The sequence below is a fragment of the Gopherus evgoodei genome, chromosome 2, assembly GCF_007399415.2.
Source record: "Gopherus evgoodei ecotype Sinaloan lineage chromosome 2, rGopEvg1_v1.p, whole genome shotgun sequence".
Taxonomy (NCBI): domain Eukaryota; kingdom Metazoa; phylum Chordata; order Testudines; family Testudinidae; genus Gopherus; species Gopherus evgoodei.
In genome coordinates, this window is record NC_044323.1 from 162602613 (window position 1) to 162620834 (window position 18222).

The following is an 18222-nucleotide window of genomic DNA, read 5'->3' on the forward strand; positions in this document are numbered from 1 at the left end:
TTACCTTGCCTCTGTTCATCCCTTAATTTTCCTCTAGTGAAGCAAAGGGCTTTTTAAAGACTTTTCTTCAAATTATCTCTATAATAGTAATAAAGACCAAGAATTTCTGGATGAAGAGTCAGTCAGGAAAAGAGACGGAAATTTCTCTTTGAAGATACAATGTCTTATAAATTACATGATTGGCTAGCCATAGTATTCTCTAGACAGTGATCTAAGAAAATACCTGCTCTGGAGCATTCAATAGGAATTTTGAGCCTCACTCTGACATTCTGGCCACATTTTAATCCTACCTAAGGATCTCAGTAAAATTAAGCTACAGCATCAGCTTGACACGTGTATAAGACGTATCAGTAAACAACTATACATAATTCACAACCAGTCAACTCCCTTGGTTCAGGAGTCACTAAGAACTACATTAACATGAATAAAAGGTCTTTTCTCCCTTAAAAAGCATTATACTAACTTTCAATGCAAGGAAATCAGAGCAAAAACAGGGATGTAAAACACTGGAGAGAGGTTTACACTACAGACTGCAACATACTTGTATGAATAAAAAACATGAGGTAGGTAATTTTTCATCTCTCTCTTACAAGGATATTTGATGTTTAGAAATTGGGATTTAAAGGCATCTATATTCTGCATAGTTTTTTAGTAGTATAATCTTTCTAGTACAAAGCAGAAAAACCAACTAATATTTAATCTACGGGAACACTGCAAGATTATGCCAATCGGATCATGTCCAACTGATTAAACTCATTTCATTAGGCCAATGGTACATTTAGATTGCACAACAGTCTCTTTGATCATGAGGTCACCGATTTTAATCCAACCTATATAAGTATCAGCATCTTTTGAAAATTACAAACTGATGGCTTTCAGTGATTTAACTGAAATGATTTAGTGAGTAGTTGGCATTAATTAGATTCCTGTTAATACTTTCAGCAGGGACAATGGATACTGAACCCTCAAACACGGCCCCGGCAGGTCAGAGCTCATACACTTTGGCAGGGAAAACCTTGCATTGCTACTAGGTTTACTGCAGGGGTAGGCAACCTATGACATGAGTGAGCTGATTTTCAGTGGCACTCACAGTGCCCGGGTCCTGGCCACTGGTCCGGGGGGGCTCTTCATTTTAATTTAATTTTAAAAGAAGCTTCTTAAACATTTTAAAAACCTTATTTACTTTACATATAACAATAGTTTAGTTATATATTATAGACTTATAGAAAGAGACCTTCTAAAAACGTTAAAATGTATTACTGGCACGCAAAACTTTAAATTAGAGTGAATAAATGAAGACTCCATTTCTAAAAGGTTGCCGACCCCTGGTTTACTGTATCAGCTCCATGGTTAAACAGGATTCAGTCCCCAGAGCAGCCAACAGAGCAGATTTCACAATAACTAAAATTTCAAAGAAAGGGTTTTTTAAAGACAGCATAACAGGATGTGGAGTGTTGGGTTTTTTTGTTTGGATACATTAACCTACAATTACATCTACTAATTTAGAAGTTACTGGTAGAAGTCTTAAGTTTTTCAAAAGCTTTCAAATATTCCCTTTTTGTGGGTTCATCTACATGAAATAATCTTGATTTTATTATGCATTCTGGCTATTTGGGACAACTTATTCATCTGGTGTACTACCTTCCAGTACAGAGTGCAGCAGTAGGGACTTTTGCTTAACAGAAAGACTACATTGCAATGGTCTTCTATGCCCAATTCTTCTCCTCCCACAGAGCTTACACATCAGTAGCTCCCTCCTCCAGAATCTTTGAATTCATCATCACTATAGTTAATACCCACACACTTTCCTATCGCCCCTCCTTTGCAAAACTTCAGTGGGTGCTTTCAAAATGAATATAGTAATATAAAGTAGCATCTGGATTATATTACACTGAAATAATAACTCCTGGGCCTAGTCAAATGCTAGAATAATGTGAGACCATAAATGGAGGACTCCATCTCAAACCTTAACCCTAAAAGAAGATTACTTTTGAGAAATTAGATTCCACCCCTGATGCAAACAGTACCGTATTTCTCCTCAGCAGCCCTCTGGCTGCCACAGAAGTGGCACTAAAGGGCTAAAAAGGAGGTTGAACGTAACTCACCCAAGTAGAAGAACAATCTCTAAAAGAGCTGGAAGTGAGGATGTTCAGCAGTCTGAGTGAAGCTTATACGTTTTTATTTTATGCAAGTTAGGTCTCTTGGATCTCCAACTGCTGCTGTTGTATTAACTCAGAGTCCACCTCCTGCAAGTACAGGATTCAATATCCAGATAAAGGATATAATAATAAACTGATACTACACTGGATCTCAGCCAAAGGATCAAGAAGAATGTAGCTAAATTATTTAAGGCTTCTTAACAGGAAAGAAGTTTTGGCACTATTGGAGAAAAAAAAAACAGTTTGAACAAAGATCGTGACATCTGCAAAACTGCAACAGGAACAGTTTTTCATTGCCTACAGGGGGCAGAAAAAAAGATTATTCTCCAGAATTATGTACTATATTCTGCACCTGTCTTTTCCCCGCACTACCTTTCTGGGGCCTAAGGCAATGTAAACAGAACTTGTCAGTGACACTGAAACTAGAGACAAAATTTTCAAAACTACAATAATGTCCAAATAGGAACAGTATTTAAACAAATTAAATAAGTTTTTCTCCTTTGGAAAATGAAAACTATGTACTAGGAAAACAGTATAATCTAAAGTGATTAGTTTAGATCTCATGAGAAATGTTACCTTAATTTAATGGCAAATACGCTTAACTTCCTACCCTAAACACTTATACAGTATTGCTGTGGCATCAAGAAGTGGCTGCAATTTCAGCGATGGCTGAAGTTAATCATACATAGATAAGTTCATAAAGTGCTTTGGAATCTTTTGGGAAAAAGCTTTTCTCACTGAATCACTATTGCACTTATCTAAGGCATTTTTAGGACCTAAATCACAAGTCTCAGGCTACGACATACCTGTTTGGTGCTCGGATACTAGTGACATGCAGTATAATAAGCTACATAATTATTGTATCTCTAAGATTTTCACAGAGATGTTACTAGACTCAGTAATGGATGTTGCTGATCCAATTTCCTGTCTTTGATAAAAAACAAAAAGGAGAGCCTTGTTGGCTTCTTTGAGAATGTCAGGCTTAGGCTATATAATTTACTAATATCCCACGTAGTCTCATTAAAACTATGGATATTAGCTAGTCTCAAAAGAACGTTCACCTGCGAATTGACCAGGTTAGTAAGGGTACCTTATTACATTCTAACATGCTTTGAAATATCTTGAGAAAGAGCAGCATTATTTATTACAGAAATGTATGAAGATGCCAATCACTGCATCTGAGCACCACCACAAAGTTACATTCTATTCTTACCTTCCACTTTACTAAATATCCATTAACGGTATCTTTGATAGATGACCATAAAATACAGCTTCCCTCAAGTGTAGAGACTTTTTATTGTTATATTCAAGCTTTCACTTTTGAACACTACGGATATAGGATGAATTAGAATAGGTGACCTAATGATCAAAGGGCTGAAAATTAACAATATAAGACAACATGTAGCTTTCAATGTTCAAATTTTCTACTGAAACTATCTTTAAGGGAGGGGAAAAAGGAAACAACATTCCCCTGCAACCCATATAACTCCAGCATCTTGCTGAGATAAGACAGCCAAAAAGAAATTGTTTAGAAAGTGAAACGCACAAGGTAAATATATGGTTAACAACTAAATAAAGGCAAATCAGATTTTTTTAAATGTCACTTTTAGTACATTAAGTGACAACAACAAAATGCGTTTACAACATTTTAATCTGATTGTGTATAATTGTAAACCATATTGTTGTAAATGCTATTTCTGACAATACTAAGCTAAACAAAAATAGAATATAGTGAAACCACAACCAAGTCAGGAATCTGCAATACAACTTGATTGGCTTCCCTAGACTGGTGAATGAAATAGAGAAATATGCCAACAGAATATTTATTTAAAAAAAAACATACAAATACAAACAAGCATTCACAGCTCTCAAAGTATGACCTAGGAAGACTGCAGTTATCACCCAGCCAGGAAAGGTTCAGCACCATTAGGGAAGATGAGATCTCCCAATGTCAACACTGCCCCTCCTCTTTCCCTCACCATCACACACTTACTATACCACAGGAATACAGTCCCCAAAATCTGAGCAGAAAGGGCCAATCAACATGATATGCTGGTACCAGAATTCCACAGCTACAGGTATTATGAGTAAAGTGGGTTTACCTATCTACAGGCAAACTGCAGAAGCCAACACAACATTCACAAAAAAAACTGTTACACCTAGTATTTGAACAAATACAAATTCAGAATGTTAACAAGAATGACTGAGACCCATAGTTTCAATGCACTTCCCTGGCAATAATGACCAGCCAGAGGAGCTCCTGACTGAGAATGAAGCATAAGCCCATTAACTTGCACCTGATACTTTATCACCATGCAGTACCTGAGTTGAGAATACCACCACTTTTGTTGAAGGTATTAGCAGCAAAAAGTTTAAAATTAATTTCCATAATACATTTGATTTACTTAATTTGTACTGTCCATTGTTGCAATGTACTACTGTGGGACTATCTAAAATTGTATGTTATACGGTTTGTGGAGGTTCACACATTGTTGGATGTTGGGCATTCCACAGAGATGTAAAGAAACTACTTTAAGAACTGACACTTTACTATTGGCTCATTGGTAAAGGTAAAGAGAGAAAAGAGAAACTAATTAGAAACAAATTTTTACATTAATTATAGTTAAACATGAGGTTAGTGAATAGTGCCACTGCTTGGCAAGGCTGGGCTGGACTTTCCAATTATAGCAATTGCCCAGAAAACCAAAGTTCTGGGATATAGCCTCAAAATAATCATAGCACATTAGCTAGGCAGGCCCCATTAACAGAAGCAGGAGTTGCAGCACTAACCCACATCTGAAGAAGTGAGGCTTTTTTACCCACGAAAGCTTATGCCCAAATAAATCTGTTAGTCTTAAAGGAGCCACCAGACTCCTTGTTGTTTTCACTAATCCACAGATTTTCCAGGTTCTGTTTATTTTCTAAACCCTGAAAAAGCTGTCGAAGTTATGCACAAAGACTTCATAACTTACTTTTATCTTTTGTGCAATTTTTTTCTAAAACATGGAACAATCTGATTTTTCCTTACATATGACGACACTTTATTTATGCAGTCCTGGTCATATCAAAAAGCTTAACCCATGAAGCTGCCAATTTCAACTCTTGTTTGTTTATTATGTGTGTCCTATAAACAAAGAGATTGCATTGCTGTGGCAGGCTACTTTGCCAATTTGTTGCAACACACAAATCTTAAAGCAGCCAAACAACATTAACTATGTTGCTTTTATTTGAAAATGTACAACTACTTGGTATTGTGGATAAGAAATTAATGCAATAATCCTTGAACTTCAAAGAAACTTCTGACCATAGCAGAGCAGATTCTGAATTTATACTGCAGGCACTTTTTATAGGCGTGAAGAGACTCTTAGGTGTGCCACACTAATATGAATGTAAAACAATTCAAACAGTAATTGACTAGTCTAATAAATTATGTAAATAATCATTAATTTTAATACAAAGTTTGCTAGGATATCCAGGACAGGACAACACAAAGCTGAGTGTTTTAAATATGAATATTGAATCCAGTAACAAAAATTAATTCTGGTGTTTGTATCTGAACTGCAGATAGCCTCAACTCCATAAGACAATACTAAATTCCAACAGACAATTTTTTTCAACTGGTTCCTGGCATACCTGTATAGTCTACAATTTTCATTACAGAAAAACACTGACAGTTTTCACAGAAGCATCAATACCATATGTACGTACTGAATTTTATCTAAAAATTAATTAGATTTTAACATTATGAAAGGAAGAATAAAGCTAGTGTATGTAATAAACATCTTTTAAAATAATATAAGTCATTTTGGCTCACAGCAAAAGTAGTCATTGTAAACGAAGTAGTAAAAACAGAACTAAGACGCACTTGATAAATGAAATGATAAAATAGTCTTCAATCCTGCACTGGGATACACTAGCAGACCTCTGTCCCTGTGAGGATTCCCACAGACTGCAGTGAGACTATGCACCAATGCAAGGGTCTCTGATAGCAAGGATCTGATGTAGGATGGGGCCTTAGTGACTTGATTCCTTTTCATCCTTTTAACATATCTAGTGAGTTTGATTATCCTCCCTGTGCACCTTTTCATGGGCTGCTGAGGTTTGCTTTTTGTTTTGTCGAGGGGGAAGATATTTCCCACCGTTACAGAAAGTAATCTCTAGGATAACAATATTGAAAATCTCAAGCATTCAAAACTCATGAGCGAGGCACCACAAATCCAGATAGTGATTTAAAAATCAAGAGATTAGTTTAAAAAAAAAAAACCTGGAGTACTCTTTATTTGCTCTTCAGTTTTGGAGACTCTAGGGTTCCATTCGGTCATGTTTTCAAGCTTTTCTCTGAAACCACAAGAGCAAAATTCTTGGCTTTGATTTATTTTTTAAAGTGGGATTTTACATAATCACATGAATCCAGGAGCTAGGGCTTTAATAAAACACCAAATATCATACGACTCACAATAAGTCTGCAAGAGTTGGCAATGCTTGGATAACATTAATGCATACAAACTATACAAAGTACTGCTTTGAACTTTAAAAGCACACACGGCAGCAGAGCTCAAAAGTAACTCCACATACAAAGGAGTCCAAAATTATTCCATACTATATTAATGAAAAGCACCTTGTCATTTAGATGCACAACCCCTCCTCTCAGTCCATATTTTCATTTGGTGTCTGTCCTCCTTTGGAGCCAATATCACCTTTTGAAGTGGTCCAAAGGACACCCACATTTGAATATTGAAACATTTATTGCACGTCTTCACTATGAGCCATTTGAAGATGTAAACAACTAGGAAGTTATATTACTTACTATGTCATTGTTTGGTCCAACATGCAAGGTGTGAGGGTTTTAGTCCACTGGAATTATTCGCTCTTAAAATCTAACAATAATACAATTCTAACTGACATAATTTAAGATCCTAAAACTGTGCACCAGTGAAATGTGTTTAGAAAAACACCAGTAAACAGATTGATGTTACACTGAATCCACAGCCAGTTACAGAATGAGAGAAGAGGTACGTTGTAATGTGTTACTTTAAAAGATATCTATAAATTCTACATAAAAAGGCTAGCTATTTACAAATGTGCAGTACCTGAAAACTCCTTGTAAAGATCTCTTGCTGTCTAAACTAAATTGGCAAGTATGTGGTTCAACCTACAATTTTTTTTAAAAGGATAAAAATAAGATTACTTGAATTGAGATTACTGTGATAGAGCCCCTAATTACAGCACAGTGACCTAAAGTCTCTTTATTCATATTTGGTGCTTTGATAAGATTACAATTACAAAACATGCCTGCTTCACACTCATTTGATTGCTGGGCTCAAATATGGATAACCTAATGAGTTTTCTGCTATACATAAAAACAAGTATCCACATTTTAAGTGGATAAAAAAGGGGAAGGCCTAGTTATTTGTCTAAGAACATACTACTGCAATCCACATTTTTCACATTTACAGCAAAAAATACTCCCTATTTGCTAGATGTAAAATATAGTCAATGGATACGGTATCAAATACCTTTAAATGCATTCCACAATGCCTTCTACCAAGAGCCCTAGATCAAATAAAATGGCCAATGCTATTTCCTTGTTTACTTCAAGAAACTGAAAAAGATATCCAGTTACATCTGCCGTTTATAAAAAAGATACAACTTTCCACATATTTCTGTTTTTAATTCTTCTAGAACATCAGAGGAAATGTCAGGCAGTATAATCTCTCTGCAGATTTGAGTTGAAAAGGGTTAATTTCTGCACCGCAGTCCCCCAGCATGTCCGGTTTGCAACCGGGAGGAGGAGGAGGGAAGGAAAATGTCGCTTTCCCCACTTTGCTGGCTAGGGTAGATTTCAGAGAGATAAGACGACAAGATAAGAAAGACAGTAAAAAGCCAGGAATAGGGGGGTTGAGCCACCAGGAAGGGGATCCAAAGCAGGTTTTGGAGGAGGAATTTATTTACACTGCAGTGTCTAGGAGCAAACATGGCTGCCTCTGCCCCTTTAAATCCAAGCGGACCTCCTCTAGCTCTACCACCACCAAAACATCAAATTATCCCCACGTCCCTCTTTATTGCCCTACTTCCCACCTACACAAAATAAAGACACCCTCCCTCTCTAACAACAAGAGAATATCATTGCAATAACCAGCTTCCAGTCCTAACACATGGAATACATACATATTCTAAAGAGAAACAATAGGTTCCCTCTTACCGCTTCCCAGACCCCCGCCCAAAAAAAACAAGAGCCCCTTCCCCATTACAAATCAGCGTATGTCTCTAAAGACTCATTCATCATCCCCATTTCCCATACTCAAGAACCACCCGAAACCCCATGCAATATCCCAGCGCTTCTCACACACGTCCCAGCTCCCCCAACCCATTACTCACCATGTAGAAATACCACCCCAGTGCACCTTATCTTCCAGCTCTCTGTACCACTAGTCCCCTAGACCTGGCATCCCCATCCCATGTCCCCTAAACCCCACCCCCTCACCCCCATACTTTCCTACCCCCATCCCCTCCACCCGTCGCTGCCCCACAGCCCCCCCACTCTTCTCATCCCCCACCCCCTCTCACCGTCAGTCTGTTCCATTCTAACTCCCCCCGCCGTGTCCGACCGAGCCTAGCAGAGAGACAAAGAGCAGGAACCGGGCCGGGCTCGGAGCAGGGGGAGAAAGAGGACCCCGCAGCAGGCCGCGCTGGGTCCCCGGCCTCGATTTCCGCGCCACCGGGTCCGCGTTCCACTGGCTCCGCCCAGGGAGGCGCCCGTGCCCCGGGCGGTGGGGGAGCCGCAGCGCCGCGGGAGACCAGAGAGAGGCGCTGGGGGGGGGGGCGGTGAGAGCGGCCGCTGGCGGCGGGGGAGGGGGGCGCTGGTTCTCTCTGTGTCCCGGTTTCGGACCGGCCCCGCTCACTCTCCCGCTCCCTCCCCCTCCTCCCCACGCACACAAAGCTCGGCTCCACAGGCCGCGGCAGCCACCAGCAAAAGAGACGCTCCCCCATTGGCTGCCGGCTCTGCGCCAGGCGCGAGGCATGCTGGGGACTGTAGTCCTCAACGGACGCGGGCCTCGAGGGAGCTGCTGCTGTGGCACGTTTAATACAAGGGGGTTGGAAGGCCAGGCATGCCGGATGCAGGGATCTAGATACAGTGCACAAAGCCTAGGAGCATACACGATCTCAGAGACAGGGCTAGGAAACATGCACAGAAGACGCTGGACATGTTTAACAGCATTTGTAATACCACGATGTTTGCATACTCTAGGGATGGGTGCTATAAAAATGCCTAACTAGGCATTGCATTTAAAGCTTTCTGTGTCTTGGGAACATACACATCTTGAGCTATATTGGATGCCTATGGTTTTTCAATGAAGACCTGTTAATAGGGTTCTAAATACCATATATGTTAAATACAGGGATTTAAGTGGAACTAACAAGATCTTGGAGCATGCAAACACTGCAAGGTGCTGAATACATATTTGATTAAACGATTTTAGATACAATACTCAATGTCTGACAACACAAGAGACACAGAGCTGGTGGATGTGTGGTTAATCTGTGCATCAAAGCATGATTCTACAGGAGTATTTCCATGCTACAGTAATGGGCATTATAGAAATGCCTCAGATATAAAGACAGGTTTTAATTAAATGCATATAGTCTCACGACATGCAAACACTGAGATATGCTAACACATTTAATCCAATTGCAATTAAATGCTTGTAAATTGAAGGAATACACATTCATAGGTCTGTGAACATGAGATGCTCTAATACTATTGTTTTCAATAAAGAGCTAACTAGATGGATGTCCAATGAGATGTGTTGGCTGCATTTTAATACAAAAATATTTAAATACAATGTATCAGGCCTGAAACTACACAAGCTACAATGAGCAGAGGAGATGGTGGGTACTAATGGTCCAGATCTGTCTTGTATTTAATAAGCAGTGGAAATGTATGCTGGTTATATATTTAGGATAGCACCCATTGCTAAGTACTGGATAGAATGGCATTTTTAAATGCAAAAGGTTTAAATGAAATGCATAAGGCACACACACATAAAAACACTAATAGGTACTGATGCATTTTGTTGCCAATCTTGAACATGCAACTCTATTGGAGGAGGGAGGGGGGCAACTGTTAGGTGCTCAGATTGGCCAAGCTGTGCAATTAATTTGCATGTTTGTTATGCAACCAGCGTAGCATTGGCTGAGATGTGCTGGATGCATTTAATTACTGATTTATTGCATAAGGCCTGGGAAAAAGAAAATTCTGCTGGAGAGATTACAGGGTCTCTCCCTCAGAATCTAGTTTTAGCTGCTGAGGTTTCGCATCTGGGTTAAACGAATAGAGAGCGAGAATGCTGTCATATGCAGTAGTTTCTAGTCTCATTTTGGCTGAAAATATATGTATTAAAATGTTTGCAATTAATTCCTCTCCTCCACAAATCCAAAGTGATTCCTGTTAAAAGAAAATACAAAACTGATCCAGTCATAATAAAATCTCTATCCTGCAACTAACAAATTTAATTTTCACCTTACAGGCAACAAAAAAATAAAAAGGGGGTGTGGGGGGGCTGGAAAGCAAGAAAACCACCTGAGAGAATGAGAAAGATACAAGATGGAAAGGTAACGCAATGCCTGTTACCAGAAAAATCAGACAGTGAAGCAAGATGAATGAACTGGAAAAAGAGACACATGATCTAACATGAAAGAGGAAGCTGAAGCGATGTGGGTTTTAGGAGTCACTGAACAAAGGCTGAGTAATGGTCTCAAAATTGATTGCATTTCCTATTGCCCAAAGGCTGCAGGATCCAGCCCACAAAAATGAGACAGTTCTCAAGTCTAGGCTTTTGGGAAAAAATACACTGTAATAAGGCACATTTACAAATGATTCTCCTCCTACCTAATACAATCAGCCATCAAAAATGGAGTTGACCTAGAAAAGACTTCCTTCCTCCCCTTCCCTTCTGTAAATTCTGCAGCACTAGGTTGATGGACTCACAGCTGAATTAGTCAGTAAAAAGGATGAGAATTTACGTTTTTTTTATTTTTTTTTTTTTTATTTAGTATTAAGTGCTTTTTAGGCAACTAACCAGCACACTTACAGGAAATCTTGTTTTCCTCTATCTCCTAATACAGTGTTTTCTTTCCCCGTTCATCTTTTATTGTTGTTGATATGCTTGTATTAATCCAGCAAAGGCCATTAACAGCATTTGTTGGTCAGGAAAATGCTTACAGAGCAAGGGACTGAAATCCAGACCAGGTAAGCACACTTACAGAAATGTACCTGTTTTTCTTCGTAGGCAAGATTGTCTACTGAGTAGTTTGTGTTGTGAGGCACTATTGTCTAGTGCTTAGAACAGGTGGCTAGCAGATAGGATTCCCAGTTTCTGTAACTCTCTGCCAATGACTTTCTATAGGTTCTTGGGCAAGTCACTTTGCCTCTCTATAAAATACAGATGATATAGCCCTAACTCACAGGGGAACTGTGAGACTTAATGTAACATACTTGAACTCCATTGATGAAGGTGCGTAGCATCATATCTTTATTCTTCATAGAAGTACAGTGGATTGTAAGGATTATTTAATATTTGTACAGTATTGCCTAGAGGCATAAAGCTTGATGCATCACTGTGCTAGTCACTGTACACATTTATAGCAAGTAACAGTCCCTGTCCCAAATGTTCTTACAGGAAGGAGTGACACAGCCAGAGCTGGGAATCTTTCAGTGCCATGGGGACTCTGAACAACAGCCTGGAAACTCAGAACATTTGAGGACTAGTCAGTCCTTAAACGGGCATAACCAACCCAAACGTAAGAGTCTTACTTAGCATTGCTGATTCTTTTCTGTTCTTGTGGTGGCTCCATATACTGGACTGAAAGGGGCTTTCCTTTCCAGTCAATCCCCTGAAGAACTGCAAGGACCTAAAAATTATAGCCCACTGGCTGGGTGACCAAGCAGCAAAGCCATATTGCTGGGTTTGTTGGGATGGAAGTGCTCCTGCAATCAAAGGCTGTATTTAGATTTTTTAAATGACCCCATCATCTTAGCATATAGAGCAGCGCAAATTTCTGCTCTCAGGGCCTGATCTGAAGTCCCATTAAGTAAATGGAAAATTCACATTGATATAAATGGGCTTTGGTTCAGTCTCTCAGATTTTTAAGATCAGTTTCCCCTGCTTTCAGATACATGTATGTCTGAGGACAGACTTTGTCCCTATATAGGAGTAGTGAAATCAGGAAGGAATTCATGCACATATCCACCCACAACTCCATACTGAAAACCCTGCGCAATGAAAGGCATGATGGATGTTTTCACTTCTCTGAACCTTCAGAGCTAGTATAGCAGATTAAAATCCACTATTCGGATGGTGTAGCAAACATCACTTGATCACTTCAGAGTGCAGGATTATTTATGTTTGGCTGCTCAATCAGTCTCAGTATCATATTGTTGTTGTACTTTGTACAATAACTATTGTACATTAATTCGGCAGAATATCTCTTCCAGCAAAAACACCTTCCTCTATGTGAGACAGGAAGAATGCTTAGTCACTTCCTTCTTTATTTCATCAAGATTTGTTCTACTACAGAAGGTTTTAATGTAAAGCTTTAGTATTAAAAGGCCTGTACCAACATAATGCTTCCAAGATTTTTTGTGGGGAGAGGAGTAAGACATGGATTGGTATTTTTTTAATCTAAAATGTCTGGAGAACTGGCCTTCGCAGACATATCTTTACCAGTTGAGAGAATAAACACAGACACAAAGAGACCTCTAGTGGCTAAACTAAGGTACTTTCTTCCTACCTCTATTTTTTAAACCATTTGTTTGGACATTAGCTGGTAAATTTGTTTAGTGGATTAATAGCAGTTTGCATTTCAGATTATGTTCTAATATTTACTACGTCATCCTTATACATGCAGAACAGATTCAGAGTAACCTTCCTAGTTCTGTCATCTGCTAAGGAGGAGATTCTCTCCAAGTGCCTCCTTAATTTATAGAATTTAGGGAGCCCTTAAAATTTGTCTTGAGATTCCTTTGATTCCTGATGCCACACAAACCTATTTTGGGGGATACAACCTAAAAGAACGTCTATTTTAATGTATATTTTTTCTTCTCACAACCTCCCTTCATATAATTTATAATGTGCTATATGTAGACATCAAGTGCAATAATTTAAACATAGATCCTTCAAATATAGGCAATACATTGCTATATAAAATTAAAGAAAACTATATGTTGCTTTTGGTGTTTTGTTAAACACTAAAAAATAAATCGTTGGTCCCAATTACCTTTTCACTTCTGAAAATCCTGCACGTGGACCATGTCATAGAAATGAAAAACATTTTGTACTGAATATAACATTTAGCTTAATTAAACATTTTAAATGTCAGCATTAATTTGCTTGACATGCTTTTTCTCACCTTTAAAGCAATGATTTTGAAAACTTTAAGCCAAGACTTTGTAGGATCCAGCAACAGGCAGCATAGAACAGAAAAATCACTTCCTCCCAGGACTTTGTCTTCATACATGTCTGTAAAGCTCATCTTTCACACACTTGGCACTATGTAAATAAGTCAACATAACAATATGTAAAGAGATGCACACACAAGAGTGTCTCTGTTTTAATGCTTGTTCAGCAGAAGGAGATACTTTTTCAGAGGAAGCTCCTGAATGAAGGAGTTAATGTTTGTAAGGCACCTGGAAAATATAATGGTCAAAAATAATAACAGTAATAATAAATAACAAAGTTGAGCAGAAAACAAAAGTTCAACATTTTTTTCCTGTTTTTCACAGAAATTTTGTTTTGATGGAAACTTCCCAGGCTCCTCTAACCATGACTATTACGTGTAGCCTGTGGAGTTTTCATGAGCACATATGAATGGGAACTTGCACATACTAATACTGAGAGGTGGGAGTGTGTGCCTAGGGACATTTCTTGAGGGCTTTTGCAAATGTGTAGGATTTGGAGGTGAGGCAGTTTGTGTTTCTATATCATAAGAAAGGTGGGGACTTTTATGCTCATTTTGTGGAATAGGGGCATGCAGAGGGTCAGGGAGTGGAACAGAGTGAGGGGGAGAGGGTAAGAGGAAACAGACTGGTATAGCAGAAGGCCCTGTAGAGCAGACAACAAGGAGAGGGGCAGCAGTGAGTACGTGGTCCAGCATGGTTAAAGACAAGCATAGGGTACGTCTACACTACAGGATAAATTCGATTTAACATAAACCGGTTTTATAAAACAGATAATATAAAGTCAATTGCGCGCGGCCACACTAGCGTTGCACTGTGGGTAGCTATCCCGTAGCTATCCCATAGTTCCCGCAGTCTCTCCCGCCCCTTGGAATTCTGGTTTGAGAGCCCAGTGCCTGATGGGCAAAAATCATTGTCGCAGGTGGTTCTGGGTACAGCCTCACCCCTCCCTAAGTGAAAGCAGCAGACAACTGTTTTGCGCCTTTTTTCCTGGGTGAACTGTGCAGACGCCATAGCACTGCAAGCATGGACCCCGCTCAGATCAACACCGCGATAGTGAACGTTGTAAACACCTCACGCATTCTCGTGCAGTCTATGGTGAACCATGAACTGCAAAGCCAGGCGAGGAGGAAGCGGCTACGGCAGCGCGGCGACGAGAGTGATGAGGACATGGAAACGGAATTCTCCTTAACCAAGGGCTCCTGCACTTTGGCGCTCCTGCTGGTAATGGGGCAGGTTCTACCCATTGAACACCGATTTTGGGCCCGAGAAACAAGCACAGACTGGTGGGACCGCATAGTTTTGCAGGTGTGGGAAGATTCGCAGTGGCTGCGAAACTTTCACATGCGTAAGAGCACTTTCATGGAACTTTGTGACTTGCTTTCCCCTACCCTGAAGTGCCAGAATACCAAGATGAGAGCAGCCCTCACAGTGGAGAAGCAAGTGGCAATAGCCCTGTGGAAGCTTGCAACGCTAGACAGCTACCGGTCAGTCGGGAATCAATTTGGAGTGGGAAAATCTACTGTGGGGGCTGCTGTGATGCAAGTAGCCAAAGCAATCACTAAGCTGCTGCTACAAAAGGTTGTGACTCTAGGAAATGTGCAGGCCATAGTGGATGGCTTTGCTGCAATGGGATTCCCTAACTGTGGGGGGCGATAGATGGAACCCATATCCCTATCTTGGCACCGGCGCACCAGGCCACCCAGTACATAAACCACAAGGGGTACTTTTCAATGGTGCTGCAAGCAATGGTGGATCACAAGGGATGTTTCACCAACATCCACGTGGGATGGCCAGGACGGGTTCATGATGCTCGCGTCTTCAGAAGCACTGCTCTGTTTAAAATGCTGCAGCAAGGAATTTACTTCCCAGACCAGAAAATAACTGTTGGGGATGTTGAAATGCCTGTAGTTATCCTGGGGGACCCAGCCTACCCCTTGATGCCATGGATCATGAAGCCATACACAGGCAGCCCGGACAGTGGTCAGGAGCTGTTCAACTACAGGCTGAGCAAGTGCAGGATGGTGGTAGAATGTGCATTTGGCCGTTTAAAGGTGCGCTGGCGCACATTACTGACTCGCTCAGACCTCAGACAAACCAATGTCCCCTTTGTTATTGCTGCTTGCTGTGTGCTCCACAATCTCTGTGAGAGTAAGGGGGAGACCTTTATGGCGGGGTGGGAGGCTGAGGCAAATCACCTGGCTGCTGATTACGCACAGCCAGACACCAGGGCGATTAGAAGAGAACACTGGGAAGTGGTGCGCATCAGAGAAGCTTTGAAAACGAGTTTCATCACGGGCCAGGGTACGGTGTGACTGCTGTGTTTGTTTCCCCTTGATGAACCCCACCCCCTTGATTGACTCATTCCCTGTAAGCAACCCACCCTCCCCCTTCGACTACAGATTGCTTAAGAAAATAAAGTCACTATCGTTTAAAAATCATGTATTCTTTATTAAAAAGCTCATTATAAAAAGAGGGAGAGAACTGGCAAGGTAGCCCGGGTGTGGTTTGGGAGGAGGATAGGAGGCAAGGAAAAAGCCACTAAAATCATTTCAATGTAATGACAGCCTTTTGGTTGGGCTGTCCATGGGGGTGGAGTGGGTGGGTGCACAAAGCCTTCCCCCACGCGTTCTTACACATCTGGGTGAGGAAGATATGGAATATGGTGAGTACTGAGGGTGGTGACACAGGGGCTGCAGCGGCCTCGCTGCTCTTCCTGAAGCTCCACCAGACGTCGGAGGATGTCAGTTTGATCACGCAGCAGCCCCAACGTTTCTTTCCGCCACTGCTGATCTTCCTGCCTACACCTCTGATCTTCCTGCCGCCACCTCTCATCTCGAGCGTCTCTCCTGTACTCACGTTCACTGGCATCTTTCCCGTAATTTGATACCACGTCCTTCCACTCATTCAGATGAGCTCTTTCATTGTGGGTTACTTCCATGATTTCAGAGGACATTTCGTCTCACGTCCTCTTCTTCCTCCGCCTTATCTGAGCTAGCCTTCGAAGTAGGAGTAGGGAGGCTTGAAAAATGTGCAGCTGCATGAGGGAGGGAAAAAAGGGAGAGAAGTATTTAAAAAGATACTGTCACGGAGTCACCGGGCGATGCTCTGGAACTGCTCCCCACCAAGCCAGTCAGGACTTTGGGGAGCCTCCTCTCCCTTGGAGCAGACTTGTTCAGGGCAAGAAGCTCACACGTCTTCACCTCCTGGGTCTCTCTTTGGAGCATTCAGCATCCTCTGCCCCTCCGTGCGCTTCCCACAGCGAGCCTGCCCCAGCGGGGTCCTGGGGAAGCCACACGGTCCTGCACCCTCACTTCGCAGTCAGACGTGACTCTCAGCCAGCCAGTAAAACAGAGGTTTACTTGATGACCGGAACAGGGTCTAAAACAGAGCTTGTAGATACAGCGAACCGGACCCCTCGGCCGTGTCCATTCTGGGGGGCAGTGAGCCAGACCCCCCACATCTGCCCTCCACTCCTCAACCCCAGCCAGCTCCAGACTAACAACCCCCCGCAGCCCCTCCTCTCTGCTCAGCTCCTTTCCTGGGCCAGGAGGTCACCTGATCCCTTTGTCTCCAACACCTTCAGCTGGCACCTTTGCAGAGAAGGGGGCCAGGCCGTCAGTTGCTAGGAGACAGAGTGCCAGGCATTTAGGTGCACTGGCCCTTTGCTCTTCAGCAATCACATGCCCTTATCCCACCACCTAGATACTTAAGAACTGTATAGGGGACACTGAGGCACCAACACAGTATTCAGAGGAAACATCAAGAACATTCCCAGTTCGTCACATCTCTCCCCCTTTCGAGACCGAACTGAGCCAGGTCACTTCAGCCAGTGACCTGGGGAAGTTCGAACCCACCAAGGTTCCCATTGATGCACCAGCATCTCTCCCATTCCTTGGTGTGAGTTACACCAGGACAGTCCAGTCTCACGCCCTCCCTTAGGTTGGGTGTGCTTGATGGCACTTGCAGGCCGCATGTGGGAAGGTTTATGCAGCCCACACCCTTTGCCACCCAGTACCCCTGGGGTTCAAGCTGGGATTGGGTGTTTTCCCAGCCCTCTGGTCCGTGATTCGGGCTCCCATGGTTAAGAGCCCTCAGCTTGGCCTTGGCCAGCTTTGGGCTTGGGCCGCCGCTCCCCACCTTGTGGCCCAGATAAAACACCTCTGCCGTCCCCACCTTACTCTCCAGCTTTTACCGTCAGTCCCACCTCCTTGAGGCAGCCCAGCCCCCTTTTCACCTGGCACACCTGTTCCTCCCAGGTCTGGCTAAAGATGCACATGTTATCAGTGTCTGCCAGAGCCAAGTTCTCCATCGCCCTTTGCTTGTTTAGAATCTCCCCAGGCCTAGGCATGGGGTCGGCATCGGACACTGTGATGGCTTTAAGCTTCCGATAACCCCCACAAAACCAGATCATCCTGTCTCCCTTGGGGATCAGCCCCTTCTCCTCCCAATCCTTCCTTTCTGGGTCCAGGGGTCCCCTCACTCTCCTCCCATCCAACAGCTCGAACGGGAAGAACCCTGTGGATTCCTGGGGTACCACCAGCTGCCTCCTGATTCCCCCCAGTTCTACTTCCCCTTGGGGAGCCCATTCCCCGTACAGGAATCCCT

The 18222-nt window shown here is 42.0% G+C and overlaps 1 protein-coding gene across 10 annotated transcripts in view; it reads right to left on the minus strand.

Annotated features, from left to right (window-relative positions):
- Positions 1-9099, minus strand: part of NSD3 (nuclear receptor binding SET domain protein 3) — a 64445-nt gene extending 55346 nt beyond the window's left edge. For 5 of the 10 annotated variants that reach the window (XM_030552187.1, XM_030552189.1, XM_030552188.1 and 2 more), the window contains exon 1: positions 8727-9099. The gene's annotated coding sequence lies outside the window, so the exon portion shown is untranslated. Of the gene's footprint in view, positions 1-2105; positions 2261-8726 lie in introns of those variants that run through there. The other 5 variants (XM_030552186.1, XM_030552184.1, XM_030552192.1 and 2 more) reach the window with 2 other exon arrangements.
- Between the last annotated feature and the right edge of the window lie 9123 nt (positions 9100-18222).